Source organism: Nuphar pumila, chromosome 5 (genome assembly GCF_984573655.1).
Source record: "Nuphar pumila chromosome 5, dmNupPumi1.hap1.1, whole genome shotgun sequence".
Lineage (NCBI taxonomy): Eukaryota > Viridiplantae > Streptophyta > Magnoliopsida > Nymphaeales > Nymphaeaceae > Nuphar > Nuphar pumila.
In genome coordinates, this window is record NC_143253.1 from 135,059,790 (window position 1) to 135,081,746 (window position 21,957).

The following is a 21,957-nucleotide window of genomic DNA, read 5'->3' on the forward strand; positions in this document are numbered from 1 at the left end:
GAAACTATACTTTCTCTTGGAGGTGGAAGGTCGCCTCTTCAAGTAAGTAAACAACAGAAACTATGCAGCATCACAACTTTTTTAGTCAAATTTTGGTCTTTTGGATGAATTGCTATCCATAGTTTTGATTCATCTCATGTTTATTCTTTTCCCTAAAGAGGAAAATCACTTTCACTTCGCAATGCCTTCGTACAGTTAATGGTGATGCCATAAAGTTCCTATCAAAATAATGCCTTTGGTATTTATAGTCGTGCATCGATTCTCATTCATTGCTCATCACCTTATTTACCAGGTTTTGTCTGTTCTTCGAGTGATGATATGATCTCTTGCTGAAAGATTGTGGTGAAATGTATTGTTTTTAAGAATATTAAGGGAATGTTCTCTATTGTCAAAATTTTATGTTGTTCATGCTCAAAGATCGATCTAATTAGATATCTTTTTGGCTTACATGTTCTTTACTGAAATTAATGCTAGCTCTCCTTGACAATCGGTGAGATCTTGGAAACTGCAAGAGAACTATCAATAACTTCATAAAGAAGTAGCATTGTGCCACTTTATTTGCATTAGTTCTCACACCAAAATTTGTGTTGCTTATTTTGATGTTTGGAACAATGACACATCTTGGGTCAGTGTTATTTATGTTGTAAAAGGAATGGTTTTGTTAAGTGTGCTTCAATCTATTTGGTTTTGCTTCTTCGCATTATATAGTTGGATTTCCTTTTTATCATGTAGCCTCTGCTTCTAGGATGTCTTTTTCTCTTTTCATTATCTTTCACATCATTTACAGGGGAAATCTTTGTATATTCTTGCTTTATCAACTAAATTCAGTTGAAGATGATGTCTAGGAACAACAATGATGTGGAGCTAGATTAGTATTCAAAATGGTTTGGGGGGAGGGGGGGTGGGGGGAGATGAAATGGGTGCTTAGTAATACCCCTGTGGTTTAAATAAATCTACTCCATGGAATTTTTACTGCATGTACCAAGTGATTTCCTGATATGCAACCAACTCCCTGTTGAGCACCCCAAAGAAAGAGCATGCTAACAACCATTTCTGATATGGTCCATGCAGATGGACCATTCTGTTATGGATCACTGCTGTCAGCCATATCTTTGTCATTGGCATGCAAAAGTCATTTCCATACATGGTTGATATTTCCATTTGGTGAACTACTGACTTTGTTATGGTTGTCTAAATTCTCAAGCCTTTATCTATAATTTCTTAACTGTCTAAATTTATTTCTTTTTTATTATGTGTCATATTTCTATTTAATTGATTATTGAATTTGACATATTGGGTGTCTGCACTTCAGGTTTTTGTGGACTTTCGTGGGCGGGAGCCATCTCCAGATGCCTTGCTGAGACACAATGGCCTTTTACCTACAATTGCATCTACATAATCTCTTTGATTGTGAATTTTGTGCTTTGATCAATGTTTTTTAGCATATAATTTTGGTGGTTGCCAATCTGTGTCGAGCATGCTTTGGTAGCCCATGTCATTTACTCTTTTTCCCTCTTTTTCTGGGTTTTTGGTTTTGGTATTTTTTGGAGAAGGGGGTCAAGGCAAATTATCTAGAAAATAGGAAGAAAACATTTAGTCTGCTCACTGTTGCATTTCTTGTTATAGTGCAGGTTGTTCTTAACAGACTTTGGATTTGATTTATAGGAATATGAGATTTGCATATGGTTTTTATTGATTTGGAGAAGGCATGTGATAGAGTACCTAGGGATGTTCTCTGGTGGGCAATGATGAATAAAGATATTTTTCTCAAGTACATTAGTATAATTAAAGATATGTATGAAGGAGGAGTAACCAATGTCCGCACTTGTGGAGGGATGACAACCAGTTTTCCTATAACGGTTGGGTTACATCAAGGATCTACATTAAGCCCTTTACTATTTGCTATAGTGATGGATGAGCTTACGAGATCAATTCAAGAAAATGTGTCATGGTGTATGTTGTTTGTTGATTGATGAGTCTAGAGCTGGGGTTAATGCTAAGTTAGAATTATGGAGACAGACATTGGAAGCAATAGGTTTTAAGCTGAGTAAGAGTAAGACAGAATATATAGAATGTCGGTTTAGTAAGCAACGAAGTAGTGATGGGAGTGTAGTGAAGCTTGGTGAGCAAGAAATACCGGTGGATGATTGTTTCAAATATTTGGGATTTATCATTCAAAAGTATGGAGAAATTGATGGAGATGTAAATCATAGGATAAATGTTGGGTGGATGAAATGAACAAGTGCAACTGGAGTGTTGTGCGATCGTAGAATGCCATTGTGGTTGAAGGAAAAGTTTTATAGGACGACAATTAGGCCCGCTTTACTATATGGGTACAGAATGTTGGGCTGCCAAGAGACATCATGTTCAAAAAATGAGTGTAGTTGAGATGCGTATGCTTATATGGATGTGTGAAAATACAATAAAAGATAAGATTCGAAACGAAAAGATACGTAAGAAGGTAGGCGTTACATCCATTGAAAATAAGATGAGAGAGAATCGTTTACGGTGGTTTGGACATATTCGGCGAAGGCCTAATGATGCTCCAGTTAGAAGGATGGAGAAATGGGAAAATATATTAGTTAAAAGAGGTCAGGGTAGGGCTAAGAAGACTTGGATGGAGATGATAGGAAAGGATATGAATGCTTTGAACCTCACCGAGTACATGGCATTGGATAGAAATGATTGGAGGAGAAGGATTCATGTGGAAGACCCAGAATGATTTTCTTTTTTGGTTCATATCGCCGACCCCAATTGTTTTGGGATGAAGGCGTAGTTGTAGTTGTTGTATGACAAATCAATCATTATATATGCACCTCTTTTAGAAAGCAGTAGCATCTAATTATTATATATTTTTTTGCATAACTTCTTTTTGTTAGTTTTGTATTTGCAAATATTCATAGCGTGCAGTAATTTACTGCCCACCCCATTTTACGTAATGAGATGTCAAATCTCAAATGTCCAATTGTCCATTTAAAGTTCAGCTTTTTTAGATTATTGAAACTGTTTCAAACTCAAGCACCTTTTATTAAATAAAATGTAAGGTTTGTTTGCATATTCAATGAAACTAAATTGACACTCTGTTTTTTTTTTCTATGAAGGACGGGAACCACCCTTGGATCAGAGACCTAGTCACGCTGGGTAAACCCGTGGTACACCCCATGCACCCAGGAAATTGCCTGGCTTCGGCTGAGCAAGGGATAAACAAGGGCTTATATACCTTGACTTTTATCCCTTGCTCTCATTGATGCAAGAGGTTCGACACTTATGGGAATGGAACCCTGACTACCTGTCTAGTGGCCATGGCCCCTTCCACTGCACCAAACTCCTCAGGGCAATTGACATGCTCTGTTGAGAAACATGAAATGACTGAAAATTTTTAACTTTGTGCATTTAAAAGGATACAATGCGACCTGGACGAATATTGATCACAAAACAAAGGGCTAGGGTTCATCCCATTGTGTGCATATCCACAAAACCATGAGTTGGTCATCGTTTACCGTTTTCTTGATTGTCAGTTGTTGAACTTAAATTTGTGTGACTGGCATGAGCTATTGATGAAGATTCTACATTAGGTTTCTGCATATCAGTTGGGTAAACTGTAATTTTTGCCTACTTATTTATTTAACCCATAATTTTTTTTTGAAAAATAATAAGGGTATGGTAGGAAGCAACTGACCAAAAAGAGATGGGATCGGGTCAGAGCACCTCTGGATGTCGATCTCTAAACGAACGGCATCCAAAATCTGTATGGATGGGATGCCCATCACTTGGATGGGCCCCACTTTTTTTTTTCCGATGTTCATATTTCGCATGGACGGCACTGGAATGGTTTAAAAAAGCGGCTCACAATGAGCTTGTTCATTGTTTTGATCCAAGGCACCTCTGACAGTGTTACCATGGTTGTATTGGTACTTGATACACCCTAACGGATCGCGTATCAGGGTTACCAATATCATATATCAGTATGAAACTCATCTTTGAAACCATAAACCAAAGTACCAAATGTTTAAGAAATTTGTCTCAATTACTTCAAAAATGTGTAACATATGAGTATATTTTTATTACATTATAAATGAGCATCTAAGTTTGTTTTTATTAGCATTTTTGCACAAAAACAACAAATTCAATCAATAAAGACACTTTTTTTATTAAAAGTGATAAATATTATAATTTTTGAAAAACTATTGTACAATATTGATTGATTTACATATAATGTTTAACCATTTTAATTTATAGGTATCTTTATAAAAACTGCCTGAGAGAAAGCCTTGTGGAAGTGAGAATTGTTTTCCATGGGGGGAATGGTGGACAATTTCAGTCAAATTTCTCACATGATTTTTTTTGGGTATTTTTAAGTCATTTTGCATGAGGAAGCAAAACACATGTTTGCAAGTCTTATGTGGAAGGTTTCGATCTGAGAAAAATTGCTCTACATCTACCTGTTTCATAAGTAGGCCAGATGATGAACAACCATGGGCCGACATATATGCGTGTACATTGTTTTCATGCATTGCTTGTGGTGACTCTGACCGTTTTACAGTGAACAAAAATAAAAGACAAATTAAAAGGCCATGGCCATTACTTGGTCAATCTTTGTGGATAAAAAAATTCAAATAAAAAAGGGATTTCGATTCCAAAAATTTTCTTTGAACGTGTTCTGATTATTTCATTAATGGTCAAGCTTGGTAATAGACTGAAAATGTTTGCTGATCCAACTCTCTCTCTCTCTCTCTCTTATTGTAAATACGTTTGGATAGCCCCACTTAAGGTAGGTAAACAAACTGTGCAGCTTGTGACTCGGTTAGGTTTGGCTAATTTGTGATAGGTTTGTATAACTGGGAGCCATGAGCAAATCATTTAGCTTAAACGAGTCAAGCCTGAACACAGGGTGTTCTGCTCAGCTCAGCTTGGGAGAACTCATATTTATATATAAGAAAATGCATAGGTGCTGAACTAGTGCATGTTGATGGATAGTCAGCGAATAAAAAATGGAAAAGAAAATGTTAAAAAGCTTCAAAACGTGAAAAGAATCTTTTAGTGGCGCTTTTGAAGCGCCCCTAAAGGGTCACAAGGATGCATGCAGCCTTAAAAATTTGTAATGCCACATGCATCCCTATGATCCTTTAGTGGCAGTTTTGAACGCAGGTAGAACCTTCTTTTTTTGCGTGTTTTGGCATTGTTTAGAATTTTTTGGCGCAATTCTTTTTTTGCGCTGGTCGTCCATCAATGCACACAATGGATGATCAACGGGGTTAAGCATGACTTCAGCACCTATGCATTAAGCATCTCTCTCTCTCTCTCTCTCTCTCTCTCTCTCTATATATATATATATATATATATATATATATATATATATATATAAGAGAGGTGTCTGATGCTTTTTTGTGTCTACCACCTATCGGGCTTTAAAAAGATTGTTTCTATTTTTTCTAAAATCTGACCATACAGATGTGATCTACGTGCTTGATTTTGTGAGAATCAAATTTGGAATCATCCGATTTCAACACCAAGTTAAGTTTTTATAAAATTAAAAAATCAACAGTCTATAATGTAAAAAATAATCAATGCTTTAAAATATATTTTTCTCAAAAAAACATGATGAAAGTGTGATTTTCTAGTAAATCAATCATTCAGAACACATATGTAGGGTCAGATTTTACAACTGAAAATCCCTATCCAAGCACCGTAGGCATGCAGTAAGCTCAAAAAGGCTCAGGCACCTACCCTTTTACCTATATAATCCCAGTAAGCTGCCTACCATTTTTCTAGCCTAGGGCTTACTGGGCTTTGGAAGGGTTTTTCTATTTTTTCTAAAAGATGACCCTACATATGTGATCTACATGCTTGATTTTATAGGAATTGACTCTTGATCATCTGATTCCGATACACAAGTTTTTCTAAGATTTAAAAATCAATGATCTATAGTTTTCAAAAATAGTCAATGCTTAAAACATCAGGTTTTGTATCGAAAAAACATGATCCAAGTGTTATTTCTTAGCAAATTGATCATGCCGAACACATTTGCATGGTCAGATTTGCGAAAAACAACCCTATTCACTGGTGGTAGGCTACCACTTTTCCATATATATATATATATATATATATATATATATATATATATATATATATATATATATATATATATATATATATATATATATATATATATATATCACTACAAGAAAAATGTTAATTAGCGACGAATTTTTTTCGTTGCAAATTAGCGACGGATTAGCTAGAGAAAACTTTCTTCATGAATCCGTCGCTAAGTAGCGACGGATTAGCGATGAAAGTTTTCTCTAGCTAATCCGTCGCTAATTAGCGACAGATTAACGACAACAATTGTTTCGTCGCTAATTCTCAATACCAGAAAAACATTTTAGCGAGGGAATTTTTCCCTCGCTAATCCGTCGCTAATTAGCAACGGATTAGCGGCGAAAAATTCCGTCACTAAATCCCTCGTTAATTTTCAATTTAAACCGAGCGCGAAATTTTCCCTCTCTCCCTTTCGAAATTTAAATCGATCGCACTCGATTTAAACCGACTTCTTCGGAGGACGTCGACGTTGGAGAGTGAGTTGGAGAGCATGTACATGAGAGTGGAGGACGGCGACGCCGGAGGACGGTCGGCGATAGCTGGAGGACGTCGACGTCGGTTCACGGAGGATGAAGACGTCGGTTCACGGAGGACGGCGACGCTGGTTAATCACGGAGGATGACGGCAACGCCGGTTCACGGAAGATGATGGCGCCGGTTCATGGAGGACGGCGACGTCGGAGAGCACCGATTCACGGAGGACGGTTCACGAAGGACGGCGACGCCGAAGGACGGTCGGCGATCGCTGGAGGATGTTGGCACCGGTTCACGGAAGACGACAACGCCGGTTCACAGAGGGCGGCGACGCTGGTTCACGGAGGATGACGGCGACGCCGGTTCACGGAAGATGATGGCGCCGGTTCATGGAGGACGGCGACGCAGGAGAGCATCGGCTCACGGAGGACGACGGTGACGCCGGTTCACGGAGGACAACGATGCCTGTCGGGTGCAGTATAAGTCCGGCTTATTGCTGCCGGAATACCGCCCGACAGGGATCATTTTTTTTATTTTTTTTTTAAATTTAGCGACGGATAATGTCCGTCGCTAATCTGTCGCAAATTAGCGACGGAATTAACAACAAATAAGTTTTTTCGCTAATTAGCGAGCAAAAATTCGCGATGGCCTCTATCCATCGCTAATCCGTCGCTAAACTGTTTAGCGACGGCTTAGCGACGGATTAACGATGGATATAAGCCGTCGCTAATCCATGATTTTCTTGTAGTGTATATATATATATATATATATATATATATATATATATATATATATATATATATATATATATATAAAGAGAGTGATGAATGAAAAATATATACATAAAATATAAACTATTAAGTATAATATATAAAACTACATATATTTCACTTATAAATAACATGGAATGTTTTTACAAGAGTCCGCTTGTGGTCAGCTTGTTTCATTTATGGAGGAGCCAATTTTGAGCTTGGCTCAGCTAAGCACGAACATGAGCTGAGTCATGAACTCAATTCACTGCAGGTAAATGAGCCGAGCCCAAACATGCCTTGTTTGTTTCGTTAGGCTTGTTTACCAGCTCTAGTCCCAATATGTCAATTGTGGGGCATTGGGACTTCTCTTGCCTGCCAATTCTTTCCCCTAATGCAACGTTAGTGACTCCCTGTAAACTTGTTTTCCTTACCTTAAAATTCCTACATTGTGGCTCAAAATTCAAATCCACAGTAAAGCACCGTAAAAAATCAAATATGGTTTTGGGGTTTGGGTAGGACTGGTCTATGTGGGTCCCAAACTCGGATGGAAAAAATGAAGTTTGGTGTTATAAAAAAAGTTGTTCAGACACCTCTTGTTTGGGAGATTGGAAAATGCTAGACTCTGTGGAAGCCAGGGTTGGAGAAGAGATAAGGATCGTGGAAGTGGAGGTGAAAATGCGTGAAGATAATAGAGTTGTCAACTACATCATGGCCGTAGTCAAAATGAGGAGATGGGATGCTGTTTCTACTCCCCTCTCTCAAATCTAGGTTCTCAAACAGCAGCAATTGTAATTGTGAATCGCCATCTCCCCTCTCAACTCCAGCTTCCAAACAAGGGATTAATAATGAAGTTGAAAAAGGTAAAGCAACTTCTTGGCTATGTTTGGAAGCACTTTGCAAAAGTGATTTTGAATCACTTACTATTTTTTCTCATTGGAATCAAAGCCACTCTACGTTTGGATGTGTTTTTGAAAAGTGAAAATACTGTTCAAAAGTGTCTTATGAGATTATCTCATGGGACCTCATGAGAAAGTGAATTTCCGTGTTGACTCAATGCGTGTTTTTAGGTTTATTGCTCTTAAGGTACTCTCGATATTCACTTTCTATATCTCATGTGATTCCAAATCACAGCAACCAAACATTTTTATGTTTGTCCTTTACCTGAAAGGAATGCACATCAAGATTGAATAACCGGAGTTGGGTGATATGAAAACTGCAATCTCAATGAAATTATTTTTCTTTCAAAAAAAAAAAGGTGCAACCAAACGTACCCTAAATCATTTTCCTTTTTGGGTCATTCTCTCATATAATCAGACGTTTGCAATCACGTGAGAAAATGGCCCTCCTAAGAATCGTTCTCTCAAAACTTGGAAAAAAATTTGTTTCTCACATGAATATATGCAAACATGACCCTCGTTATCATATCCCTAGCATCCCAAGAAAGGGAATCTTTTAATTATTTTCTTCAAGCATTGGCATTCTCAGATTGAAATGGATTACTAATTTACTAGAGTATATAAACCCTACAAAGACAGATCCTTCAGACCTACCATTTACAACTCTCTATAGAATATATACAGAATTGTGCTGCAAGTCTAGAAACGAGCACATTCTGTCCTATTTACAAAGAAACAAGAAAATGCATACCGACATCCTAAACTTGACACTCTAAGAGACAATTATCATATCAACTCACTTCTTAACCTCCTCATATTCTGCCTCTTGTGCATGATCCCCTTGAGAACCGCCAGTAGAGCCTGCTGAATGCATGTGCTGACCAATCTTTGAGACCGCCCTGTTTTCAGCATCAATCTTCGCCTTTATCTCATCAACGTTATTACACCAGCCATAGACTCCCTTAGATCTGCTACTGCCGACTTTATCTCATATGCAACTTCTGCAGGAATCTTGTCCCTGTAGTCATTCAAGCATTTCTCGATACTGTAGATTGCACTGTTCTTTTCATCGATCAAAGCTTTCCTCTCCTGGTCCTTTTGTGCATGCTATAAAAACTTAGATCTCTTGAGGGAAAGAACCAAACAAAAACACAAAAAAAAATGATTTTATAGTGGTTCGATCCAAACGTGACCTACGTCCACCATTGGGTCCCTCTCTCTCTTTCTCTCTAACACACATGAGAGTGAGGAGGCCTCCTCACTTTTTATAGATGCTTTCAATAGTTACATGATGTACATAATTTCTCAAATACAAGTTCATATATTGTTTGGACTCCTTATTAAGCTTGCATTAATACAATCAGAGTAGGACTCTTCCTTTCTATCTTCTTGGTCTCCTTGTAAAGTAGGTTTCCTTCTTGTGGAAGATAAGGACTCTTTATTCTAGAGTGTGGGGTGTTGGGCTTATACAAGGGGAGAAAACCAGATATGTGTGTCACAAAATCAACTCGGGAAGAACCACAACAAATTTAATAAGAATCAAAAGAAAAACAAAAAAAAAAAGATCAACAAGCACAAACCACAGAACACCAGATATACGTGAAAAATCCTCTCAACAGAGAGGGAAAAACCACAGGGCAAACTGAAATTTAGAACCCACTGTGTTAAATAGTACATACGCCGCCCAAAACTTGAGGAATACAAACATAATCAAAGAAAAAATATAATGTTATTTGTATTTGGGTGAAATAATCCAAATCCTCACCATACAAACTGAAATGGTGGAATACCTCCTCCTTTGCTAGCCTCTCTCTCCAACAAAACCCCAACTCAATAAGGTTGGGGAACTGCAGGAGCTCTGGCTCAACAAGGTTGGACGATGTAGTCCACCAGCTCAACAGGCCGAAGGGGAAAGGCTTCGGCAAAACAAGGACCAGACAACAAGCACACTGATGGGAGAGCCTCGACGGTCCAGCGAACTCCTCCACGGCTCTTCAGCAACGACGAGGTCCAACAGCGAGCTCATCCTCACGATGATGACCTACTCGACAGTGACCCACTGCACAGTGGTGAGGTCCTGCAAACCAGAAAAAAACAACAGATAGAGAGAGAACCTACGTAAAAAAACCTTTAAACTGAAAAGGGGCGAGAGGGTTTCGTTTTTAATGAAACCCTCCCCGCACTTCATTCTGGGTTGGACCCATACTGGATCTTGTACGAGTCCAACATGGGACATCAGGAAGAGAGTCGACTTTAACGTGTAGACCATATTGATGAAGATCATTTACCGAATCAGGATCTAGGCTTACTGGATCTGAATCTGAACTTATCTTTGCATGCCCCCTCAAGCTAATCTCTCTAAGATTAAGCCTGTCTCTGAATTACTAAATTTTTTAACTAGGTTGGGCTTAATTTGGTAAGAATATCCGCTATCTAATCTTCATAACGAATGAAACGAACTTCAAGGTCTTGATGAGCAACCTTCTCTCCGACGAAGTGAAAATCAATCTATATGTGTTTTAATCAGGCATGAAATACCAGATTGGCAGTTAGGCCCCAAATTATCATACCAGAGAACATGGAATTGAGGTGAGCCATATTCTAGGTCTTTCAAGAGTTGTTTAAGCCACATTAGCTTAAAAATTGCACTTGCTATGGCCTTGTACTCAACTTTTGTGTTTGAATGAGCAACATTGTGTTTCTTAGATGAACTCCAAGAAAGATAAGATATCCATTGGTGAGCTTTTGATCATCTGGGCATCCAACTCAATCGGCATCTTAGAATCTTGAAAATCTAAGACGGGTAGATTGTTTAATATGCAAGCCAAATTTAAGAGTCCCTTTAAGATATCTCGTATATGTTTGAAATGAGTTTGATGGTCAAGCTCATGTATAAGTTGGCATGCCTTGTTGACTGAGTAGCAATATCGGGCTGAGTAAATGTGGCATACTGCAAAGCACCCACAATACTTTTGTATTGTGTGGCATTATCCATTGGTTCCCCATAATATTTTGAAAGCAACTTAATTTAATGAGAAGGTTCCTCTGATTCAAAATAGCTCCAAATGACTCTTGAATAATTTCAATGCTAAAAAAATAATGCAATTTATTCAAATCTTTAATTGAGAACTCTTGTTCAAAAGCTTGAATAATATTTTTTACTTCTTGATAGGAACTCCGTGTAACAATAATGTCACCAACGTATATCAAGATGAACATTTTTATTTCATTATCATGTCGAATGAACAAATATAAGTAAGCTCAGGACATCACGAATTTCAGTTTCTCTAGGTATACTTTCAACCACTCAAACCATGCACGTGAGGTTTGTTTCAACCGTATAAGGCATGACTAAGATGCCTATCCTGAAACCCTAGGGGTTGCACCATAAAGACCTTCTCTTTTAAAGAATCATGTAGGAAAGCATTGCTAATATCTAATTGATGTATATGCCACCCACAACTCACAACAATGGAGAGAACCATTTTGACTTATATAGGTTTGATTATAAGACTAAAGGTTTTAAAATAATCTATACCCTCTTATTGATTGTACCCCTTGACTACTACTCGAGCCTTATACCTGACAATAGATCCATCAACATGACGTTTTATTTTGTAAATGCATTTACAACTTACTAGGTTATGAGTAGATGAAGGAGATACTAAAAGTCCAAGTATGATTTTTATGTAAAGCTCTAATTTCTTCTTCCATAGCGTGTTGTCATTTTAGTTCCTATCTAGCTTAGCCAAAATCATATAGTTCCTTTTCTTCTTGTAATACTTCACTCAAAAGAGTGAGATGAATAGGCTATTTCATGGTGGTGAATAGTCTTGGTTTCAATGTTCAATCTTGGGATTTAGTTAACATATGATTGAGTTCTAGTTTGACCTTGATTATTGACTTCAAATTTTGTTTCAAGAGGTTCAAGACTAGGTATAGGATTGGGAATAACAAGAGACTCTCTTGGGGAATTGAGACCAGGACTCATATTTTTTTGGTCTTCACCTTGGAGCATAGGTTCTTGCGATAGAGCGTGACTGAGGTTTGGAGAAACAAACTCAAGAAGTTTGACATTTGTAGTAATTTCAAGTAGGACACTAACATGACTTACTAATGATAATTTGTCTTGTTTTGTTCCTAGATCCAATATACAACTTCTCTGTCTACAATAACATCTTTTGTTTCATCATATAAAATTCTTGACTCATCAAATATAACATGTTTGAAAATAAAGACTTTCCTGGTCATGAAGTCATAAAAATATATCTTTTATAATTGGTTCCATATCCTATAAAAATGCAGACATTGGATCTAGGCAACAGTTTTGAATTAACATAAAGTCTTAAATAAGGGTAGTACGAGCATACAAAAATTTTAAGATGATCATAGCTAAGAACATGATTCAACAATAATTCATATGGGGACTTCTTGCTCAAGTTTGGATTAAGAAGATGAGTAATTAAGTAAACTATAGTACAAAATCATCAACCCAAAACCTATGACTCAGGGAAGCATACATCAAAACACTCATGCATGTCTCTCAAACATGTCTATGTTTTCTCTCCACAATTTCATTATGTTGATGTGTCTTCTCTCGAACACTTCTTGTTCAAGTCTAGACAAAACATGTGTCCTGAACAGATAGGACAATTGTCATATCCAAGACACTGTCCTATTGGGTTGTTTTTAACTTTTGGGTCAAAATCTTGAGCAGGTTACAGGACGATCGATCAATCACAATATTGAGTTTAAGGCAGATAACATTTCTCAAGATAATTTCATTTCATAACAAAGTAATTACAAAATTTGAAAATCCAAAAGCTTAATTCTCGAGAAAAGAAAATGACTAGCTCTTTAACGTCGCCCTTGCATCTTGCCATCTAAGGTACAACTCATCAATCATCACGTGAAATCCTATAAAAATGGTCAAACTTGTGAAAGCATGATAGGTAAACACCAAATCACATATAATCACACAACATTAAAATATACATTCAAATTCCATGATATCGCTATACATTAAATCATATATCCATGGAAGTAGTCAGTCAAGATAAACAACACATGTACACATTACTCAAAAAGTAATACAACATGCTATCATTTATTACTATATCAATCATACTTTCACATATAACTTATACAAAACTTATATATCATGCAATTTAGTCATCATATATTCGTGATATGAATCAACAATGTCTATCAGGGTGAACAAAATGTATTTAGTTCAATATCAACACTAAACCCAATGTGACATATTCATATAACACAGGTGCACACTCATGCATTCAATAATGCAATTGTCCATTCTGTTAAATATAATGCATTCATTGCCAACAATATTCTTTCTAGAAAGATGGGTGTGAACTCTTTACCCCATCAATATTCAATCGGGTGCGATTCCGCATCCCAACATAATGTGTTATATTTTTCATAGCCTAGTGCATTATTGCACCTCGTGGGTTCATATCAAACCCCCACTTGTTCATAGCCCGGTGCCTTGTTACAGTACAAACAATTGTCGGCCACACACACCAATATGGTTTCTTGAACCGTAGGCTCCCTTACGACTCATAAACACTTTATGCATGTATAGCATACATCATATCATTTGGCATTTTAACATATAAAACATGTTTATCATAGTCGATAAGGTTCTGTGAACCATAGCTTCATCATGAGTTTATACATTCATTGCATGTGAACATCATTCACATCATGTGGTATTTCAACATTAAGCAGAAACATATCATAACTTAGCCACATGCAATATAACATTTCATCATGCATTAAGTATATAGATTCAAGTTTTCCAAAAGATAACTCATTCATATTCAAAAACCAGTTTGAGTATATTGGTAAATCTAGCTTACATTCTAAAAACTAATTGAATCTTAAGTCGAGATAATCTATATTTCTCCAATGCATATCAAAGAACTCAATATACATGTGACCACAGTTCACACAATTGAAGTTGTGCAATAGTACAGTTAAAACATTTTACATGCATATTTTAAAATACGGAACCTTTCATGCATGCATACTCTAAAACATGCATACCTAAAGACTATGCATGTTAACTATTTAAATATTATTCCTCGCAGTGGGGCCAACGGCGAGGCAACGATGATACAGACCTTGAAGCAATGCACACTTCAAGTTGTGGGGCTCTTGAGGTGGTGCACAGTGTCTGAGGTAGTGCACAATTCTTGAGGGAGCTACGATCGTGATGCAATGGTACCGATTGTGGGGCTCACTCGGCCCGGTGGCGACGGCGGTTCATAGGCCGCCTCTTTTCTTCTTCTTTTTTTCTTCATTTTTTCCCTTTATTTTCTATGTCCAACAGCCCCAAGAGAAGAGCGGAGGACGTCGCCGACTGGAGTCACGGTGGTGTCCCCAGTGGTGGGTTTGCGCACAACAGGGAGGCTCCGGTAGAAGCTGTGCTGGGAAGGCGGCACCAGAGGTGGTGATAGCAGAGAGGGGGCGGGCTCGGCTGTGATGGTCAGGCTCTGCTGAGCCCCAACTGGGCAGAGAAGAGGTAGGCGACGCTGGGGCGTTACAGCCGTTGTCGGAAAATAGAGAGTAGGGGAGGCAGGGGGAGAGGCGGCAGGTGGTGCCTTCTACCTTCGTGGAGAAAGAGTAGGGAGGAAGGGTTGATGATGGTGGGCAAGTGGCCTACCGGCAAACAGAGAAGAGAAGGGCGCAGTCGGCTTCAGCCGGTTGCATCTTCTACTGGTTGTAGAAAAAACAACAGAGGAAGGTGGGGGTGCGACTGGGGCAAAACGAAAGGTGAGGGTGGCACTAGGTGGTGATGAAGGGTGGCAGGTGGCAGTGGCGGAGCCAGAAGTTTTTCCTTGGGTGGGCAGACTTCGGGTCTCGGAGACAATGCTATGGTCTTGAAGGATGATCCATTTATTTGGATCAGTGGTGGAGCCAAAATTTTTTCATTGGAGGAACAGTCATTCGTGGAGAGATAAAACTTAAATAAGCTTTTGAATTAAAATAACAATTGTTACAAACACAAACAACTAAATTTATGAACATAATAAGATAAAACCTTAAATTGTACTTTTAAACTAAAATAAAAATTATTCACTTAAGAAATACAAGCAACTAAATACATGAAAATGTTACAATTGGCATCTTCTATTTTTCATATTTTGAAAACAATTCATAATTGCATCATCACTGATGGTATCAAATGTCTCCTTCTCTATGTAAGTAACCAAAGCATCATTGATCCATTAATCTCCCATTCTATTACGTACACGACTTTTGATATTGTTCATAGCTGAAAATGCTCTTTCAACACTTGTTCCAACTGGCAAAGTTAATGCCAACTTAATCAATAGATACACATGAGAAAATACAATGTGCTTTTGAGTTGCTACCATCATCTCTGCTAGCTCTGCTAAAGATTTTAAACTTGAAAACTGATCACTATTTCGCATGTCTGCAATATATATATCCAATTGATTTTCCAGTCTAATTATGTTTACTTTAGAAAAGTCCATAGGGTAAAGCTCAGCAAGACGAATCAACTTATCTTTATCAAAAGCAGAAAAAGAATTCTTTGGACTCAAGCATACCATTGAAAGGAGGAGCTATGTATTTGCTTCAGTGAAACGATCATTCAACTCTTGAAGTTGCAAATCAATAATAACATAAAACACATCAATACGATAATGATGCAATGTGGTGATCTTTTCAACCTTACGTCTTGGTCGTCCTTGAGGTGTATATGAGTCTCCTAGATCAGGAATCAGAATATCAAATCTCTTACAAAATATGAACACTTTGTTTATGAGAGAGTCTCATCCATTGTCTCTCAGACCTTGAAGGCATTGTTTTGATATAGTGACTAAACTCATAGCATTCACAATGTCTTGATCTTTTCGCTGAAGTGCTTGTGAAAGATCATCAATTATTCCCAAAACTTTACACATCAAATGTAAGCAAAACACAAATTCAAAATCTTGCAACTGATGATATAAAATAATTGCATCTGAACTTTTTTCTGAATATGTATCTTCTGCAATGAAATCTAACACTTGAATAACAGAAGAATACATACTGAGTAAATTAACCAAAGCATCATAATGAGAACCCCACCGAGTATCACCAGGTCGTTTGGAACTTATTTCTTGATTTAATCCCCGTCATGTTTCAAGTTCACCCAATGCAAGTGCTTCAGCAATTCGCATAAATTCTGCTTCTCGAATAAGCTCAGATCTCTTGCATGAAGTGGAGAAAAAAGTTGACAACCTGCCTAATATATTGAAAAACACATCAAGCAATGCTTTTTTTTTAGCAACACCAACTAATGCCAATTGAAGTTGATGTGCAAAACAATGAATATAATACGCAGATGCATTTTCATGTAATATAAGACTTTTCAATCCATTAAACTCCCCTCTCATATTACTTGCTCCATCATAACCCTTTTCATGCAAACTTGATATGCTTAATTTATTCTGACAGAATGCTTTTTCAACTGCTTGTTTGAGTGACAGATAACTTGTTTCAAGAACATGCACAAGAGTAAGAAATCGCTCAACCACTCGACATTTTTTATTAACAAACTGTAAAACAATAGCCATTTGTTTTTTAGTTGATATATCACGAGAATCATCAAGTAAAATAGAAAAAAAAGTATCTCCAAGTTCCATGATAATAACATTTGTGGTTTGTATAGAAGCAACCTTGACAATATCCTTTTGTATATCAGGAGATGTCAATTTGTTATTTTCTGGAGCACTTTTCAATACAACTTTATTTATGTCATCATTGATCTTTGCAAATATCTTCAACAACTCAATAAAATTTTCTCTATTAAGAGATTCTTCAGCTTCATCATGCCCTCGAAATGCCAATCTTTGACTTAACAAGTATTTGATTGCATTAACAGTTGCCCAAAGGCGAAGTCTATATTCATCTTTCTGTCGAACACTTTGTTGATAAAGTATAGAATCAATATATTATTTTTGTTGCATCAAATTTTGACACTTCATTTGTGCTGAATTGTGAAAACTGCCAGAGCTTCCAACATGTTTATCAAACCTCTTCTTGTCTTTTCAGTTATCAAATCCTTCAGATACGAATGCCTCTACACTAATCTTTTCTGTGCTTTTTGGCCTGAAAAAATAACACTGCAAATAATAGGCTTTATGCTTACTTGTACTATACTCCAACCAATCCTTATACTCATCATACCAAGCTGGAATGAACCTTCATTTTTTGTGGTTTAGTTGAAACATACAATCTCGAGGTTGACAAGGACCTCAGATCATATATGTTCTACGAACATTATATTGGATATTAGGATGATAACTAGAAATAGAAGGACGAAGTGCAGGGTCTGCAGGTAACTCTGATTCATCATTTTCTATTTTATATATTTTCTAACTTGGTTCTCCTTCTCGAGTTACAGATGATTTATCAAAGATTCACCTTTTCGTTATAAACTTATCCATTCTTATGCAACGAAAAAAAAATATGACAATGTTATATAAGCCAAATCTCATTGCAAAAAAGGATCGAGTAAAATGAAATGACAACAAGAACAAGGCAGGAGGCGAAGCCCCCTGTTGGCAATCAGAGGAGGCAGTGGAAGCAAAGTCCAGTGTCAATCCAAAAAATCAAGTTCTTGATGAATGATAATTCATTTAGCCAACTCATAACACATAAAATTGGCCATTGAAATCAAGATAAATAGGTTTAACCTTCTTTCATAACAAGCTGTCAGAATGCCTACAACCTATGTCACATGGATACGACTGCAGATACAGGAATACAACCATTTTTATGAAGTTTCCAGTATGACTTGTATATAAAGGGATATGGAACAACAATCAAAATGGAGTACCCATGTGACATAGCCTACAACAGAACTCAATCAAATTCTTAACTTTTAATAACATTTTTTCATAAAAGTAAATAAGGCTGAGCCTAAAACTAGAGAAACAAAATAATGAAATATTAGGTACATAAGCTTGCTAGCCAATACTTGTTTACTTAATTATAAGACTTTTCTCTGAATACTACTGGCTGTTTTCCGTGATAGATATGAGATCTCTGTAAAATATTGGATTCTTTTTAACCAATCTTAGTTGTTTCTAGTGGTAGACCTGGTATCACCAACCAAACATGGCGGCCCTTTTTTGGAAATTATGAACATCAAATTAGTCATAAAACACAAAGAAGAAACAAGATGTCATATGGTCCAAACCAAGGATTTATATATTTAACCCAATATTTTGTTGTTAAGATCCTAGAACATCCCAAGGCCAGGCAAACTTTTGACCCTAAATCATCTACCAAAAGTTAGCTACAAAGGTTTGATGAATCATACCAACAAAATGGAAAAACAATTAACTTAACATGCATGTCATATTTGTCCTAATTTGACAACATAGCAAGACATAACAATTCATTATATCTAAAAGGCATTTCTGGCAGAAGTCACACAAACATACAAAAAGTAAAGCCACAAACAACAACGCCCAATCATACTAGTGCAGCAATACACATATCCAGTCCTACTCTGGCCATAGATTGTCGTAAGCATTCTGCAATATTTTTTCCATACTGCAAAGCAGAGAAGAAATAAGAAAGCCATCATTCGCTTATGATATAAAAAATGCTTAATAACTAACATATAAAATCTCGAATCAACATGAAGTGAGAAAGTCTGCTGATCAAATGCATGCTAGTGTATTCTGAAATTTAGATAAATATGGATCCTAAATCCAGATAACATATATTATGCCAATTTAAGATCCATTTCATGAAGATGGAAAATGAACTCATACTAGAAAAAATTGTGCATCTCCAATGACTGATAAATCAAAGCAAAGCACCATGCCAATACCAAAACCATTGGAAAATAACGAGCAGTAGACAAATAGCCTGGGGTAGGACTTTCTAGGATTATGTATTTTCAATATCAAAGGTAATTCTGAAGTTTGAATTAGTTTTCTCTAAAAGGAGGATGCTGCCACTTGTGACACCCACCTTTTTCTCCATTTTAATTGAAGAAATTCATACAAACCATAAACTGAAAGAACCACCACTATCAAAAAATGCTCTGGAAAAGAGACAAGAGCATGAAAGAGAAACAATTTTGTGGGGCCATATAATGTGCCTTTGGGCTCTTCAGTATGTACAATCCTTAGAATCATCAAACAATTATGTGGATCGTCGTTGGGGAGCCAACAATGATTTCTATCGCTGGGCGTCGCCGTTTTCACCGGAGATTTAATGGCTTCTCCTCTGTAAGGTCAAGGGGGTTTTAACTTTTAAGCTCTGGCCGGCCATCCAGCTGCCATCGCCGGAAAGTATAGGGGATCAGATGTCGCCGAAGTCCGTTGGGCGCAGTGGCGGAGCCAGGGGTGGGCATGGTTGGGCGTCGTGTTGGCGGTCGTTGCCGGCAGGTCTTTCGGTCGGCGACATGGGTCGTCTGATGCTTTACGGTTTCTGAGAAACTGAAGGCTTCGGTTTCTCAGAAACCGCAAACAGGGTTATCATGTTTGCCGATCGACTAGAAAAGCAAGAGAGAGGGGGTAGGGACTAGGGAGGTTACCTGCGACGACCGACGGCTAGCGATGGTCGCCGACGAAAGGAATATGGCGAAGGTCCGACTGACTGCGACACCGGCGCCTCGCGTCGTCAGAGATTGCAGCAGAGAGGGAGAAGCTCGGAGGGGGGCACCGCGGGTTCACCGAAGGGAGGCCGGCGACACTGCAGAGCACAGGAGAGGAGAGTCGGCGAATGGGGTTGCCGATGACAGATGGGGAACGCCGGAACAGAGAGGCAGAGCACATACAAGAAAGGAAAATTGGCGAGGGTTTTACCCCTCGCCCCTTTTGACAGGCTCTAGACTCATCGAGAGCTCGGGTCCCGGTCGACTTGGTTTCACGAGTCCCGATTCAACTCGGTTTTCCGAGTGATGAGTCGACTCGGTTTCAAATTTTAGGGTGGGCGTCCGCCCACCCCTGGCTCCGCCACTGGCAGGTGGGCTGTAGGTGGCGATGAATGGTAGTGGTACAAGGTGGTGGCTGCCACCTGAAAACGCAAGGAGGAGGATGGTTCGACGTTGGGTTGGTGGGTGGGAGAACGTAAGTTGATGAATATGTCAAAAAAGGAAAGGAGAGTGAAATACTTGGAGAGAAATGAAACCAAAACTTTTTGGTTTTGACTTTTGAAAATCATTGTGCGTACAAGGTTTGTTTAAGGAAACACAAGAGGGAAATAACGGTTGGGGGGGGGGAGTTTTGGGTTTTAAATTATGAGAGGGGAAAAAAATGAGTGGGTTGGATTTGGATTTGGTCATTTAGGTTTCATTAAATTCAAATTCAATATATTATCTAATATATATAATTAGGTTCATTTGGATTTCAAGTGAACCCATATTCTATTTATTTAAATGAGATCCATTTGGATCTCAAATGAATTTAAAATCGTGTTTTATTTAATAAAATTTATTTGGGTCTCCAAATTGGTTCAAAATACTTTTTACATAAGGGGATTCATTTGAGTCTCCAATTAACCCAAAATCTTATTTTCTTAGTGAGATCCATTTGATTTTTTAAATGGATTCAAATCATTTTTATATCATGTTTAATCTCAACATGGGTCTAAACTTTACCCAAATCTATTTGGGTTGACCCAGATCATTCGGATATCTAAATCTTAAGATCTAGTGGATCATATGTCTATGTGTTCATTAAGACGGTTCAAACTTGCATTTTGTGTCGATTGATCATCTTGGATCTTCACTGGGACCAGATCCAAATATCTTGTACAAAACCTCGTAAATCCTCAATTAAATATCCAATATTTTGAATAAATGCTAAAATATTATCGATAAATAGTCACCAATTAATCAAACAATATCAACTAATTAAAATGTCAGTTAATAGTATTTAATCAAAATCAAATACCAGAATAATTTACAGAAAATTCTATTTTATTCATTTCAATATTCTAAAAAGTTTGCAAACTTTACACATTGTCCACATGGTTTCAGGGCTAGGTAAAAAAACCCGCCAAACGGGGCACTATTCCTATCCACATCATTCCAGGAAAGTAGGTACAAAGAAAAAACCCGTCCAGTGGGACATGCGAAGCAGCAAGTCTGCACATGCCCTTATGGCCTTGAGATCCAACCAAATCCTAAATTTGTTTGATAAGTTTGCTTTTTGAGAAATTCTCAAAAAATGCACCTAAAGATTGGGCATTAATAAAAAAATGCACATAAGTTTTCAAAACTTTTAAAAAAGACACTTAATTTTTTGTACGGTTAATAAAAAACAAACTTTCATCTACCTAGGTCATCCAAGATGAGTTAAGTGAGTTAATTTACTGGTTAACTCTTCAAAGACTCGTTCATTTTTTTTAAGATATGATGCTGAATGTAAAATGGTAATTCTACATCACATTTGACAACAAACTTGAGAGTAGTAAACTCTTGGGCCTTTTAATTAACCATGACATTTTTTAGGTGCATTTTTTTCAAAACTTGGTTTTCTTTTTCATTGATGCCTAAACTTTAGGTTTCTTTTTGAAAATTTTCCTTTCCATTTTTTTTTTGTGAGAATGGTTTGGGATGACCGCTGATTTTCTCTCCGTTGGAAGTATAATCAGTTGAATGTTCTTTCTTTGCAGCATTCATAGCTATAAAGCCCTACCTCCTTCCTCTTAAAAGAGAAAAAGAAAAAGAAAAAACCCACC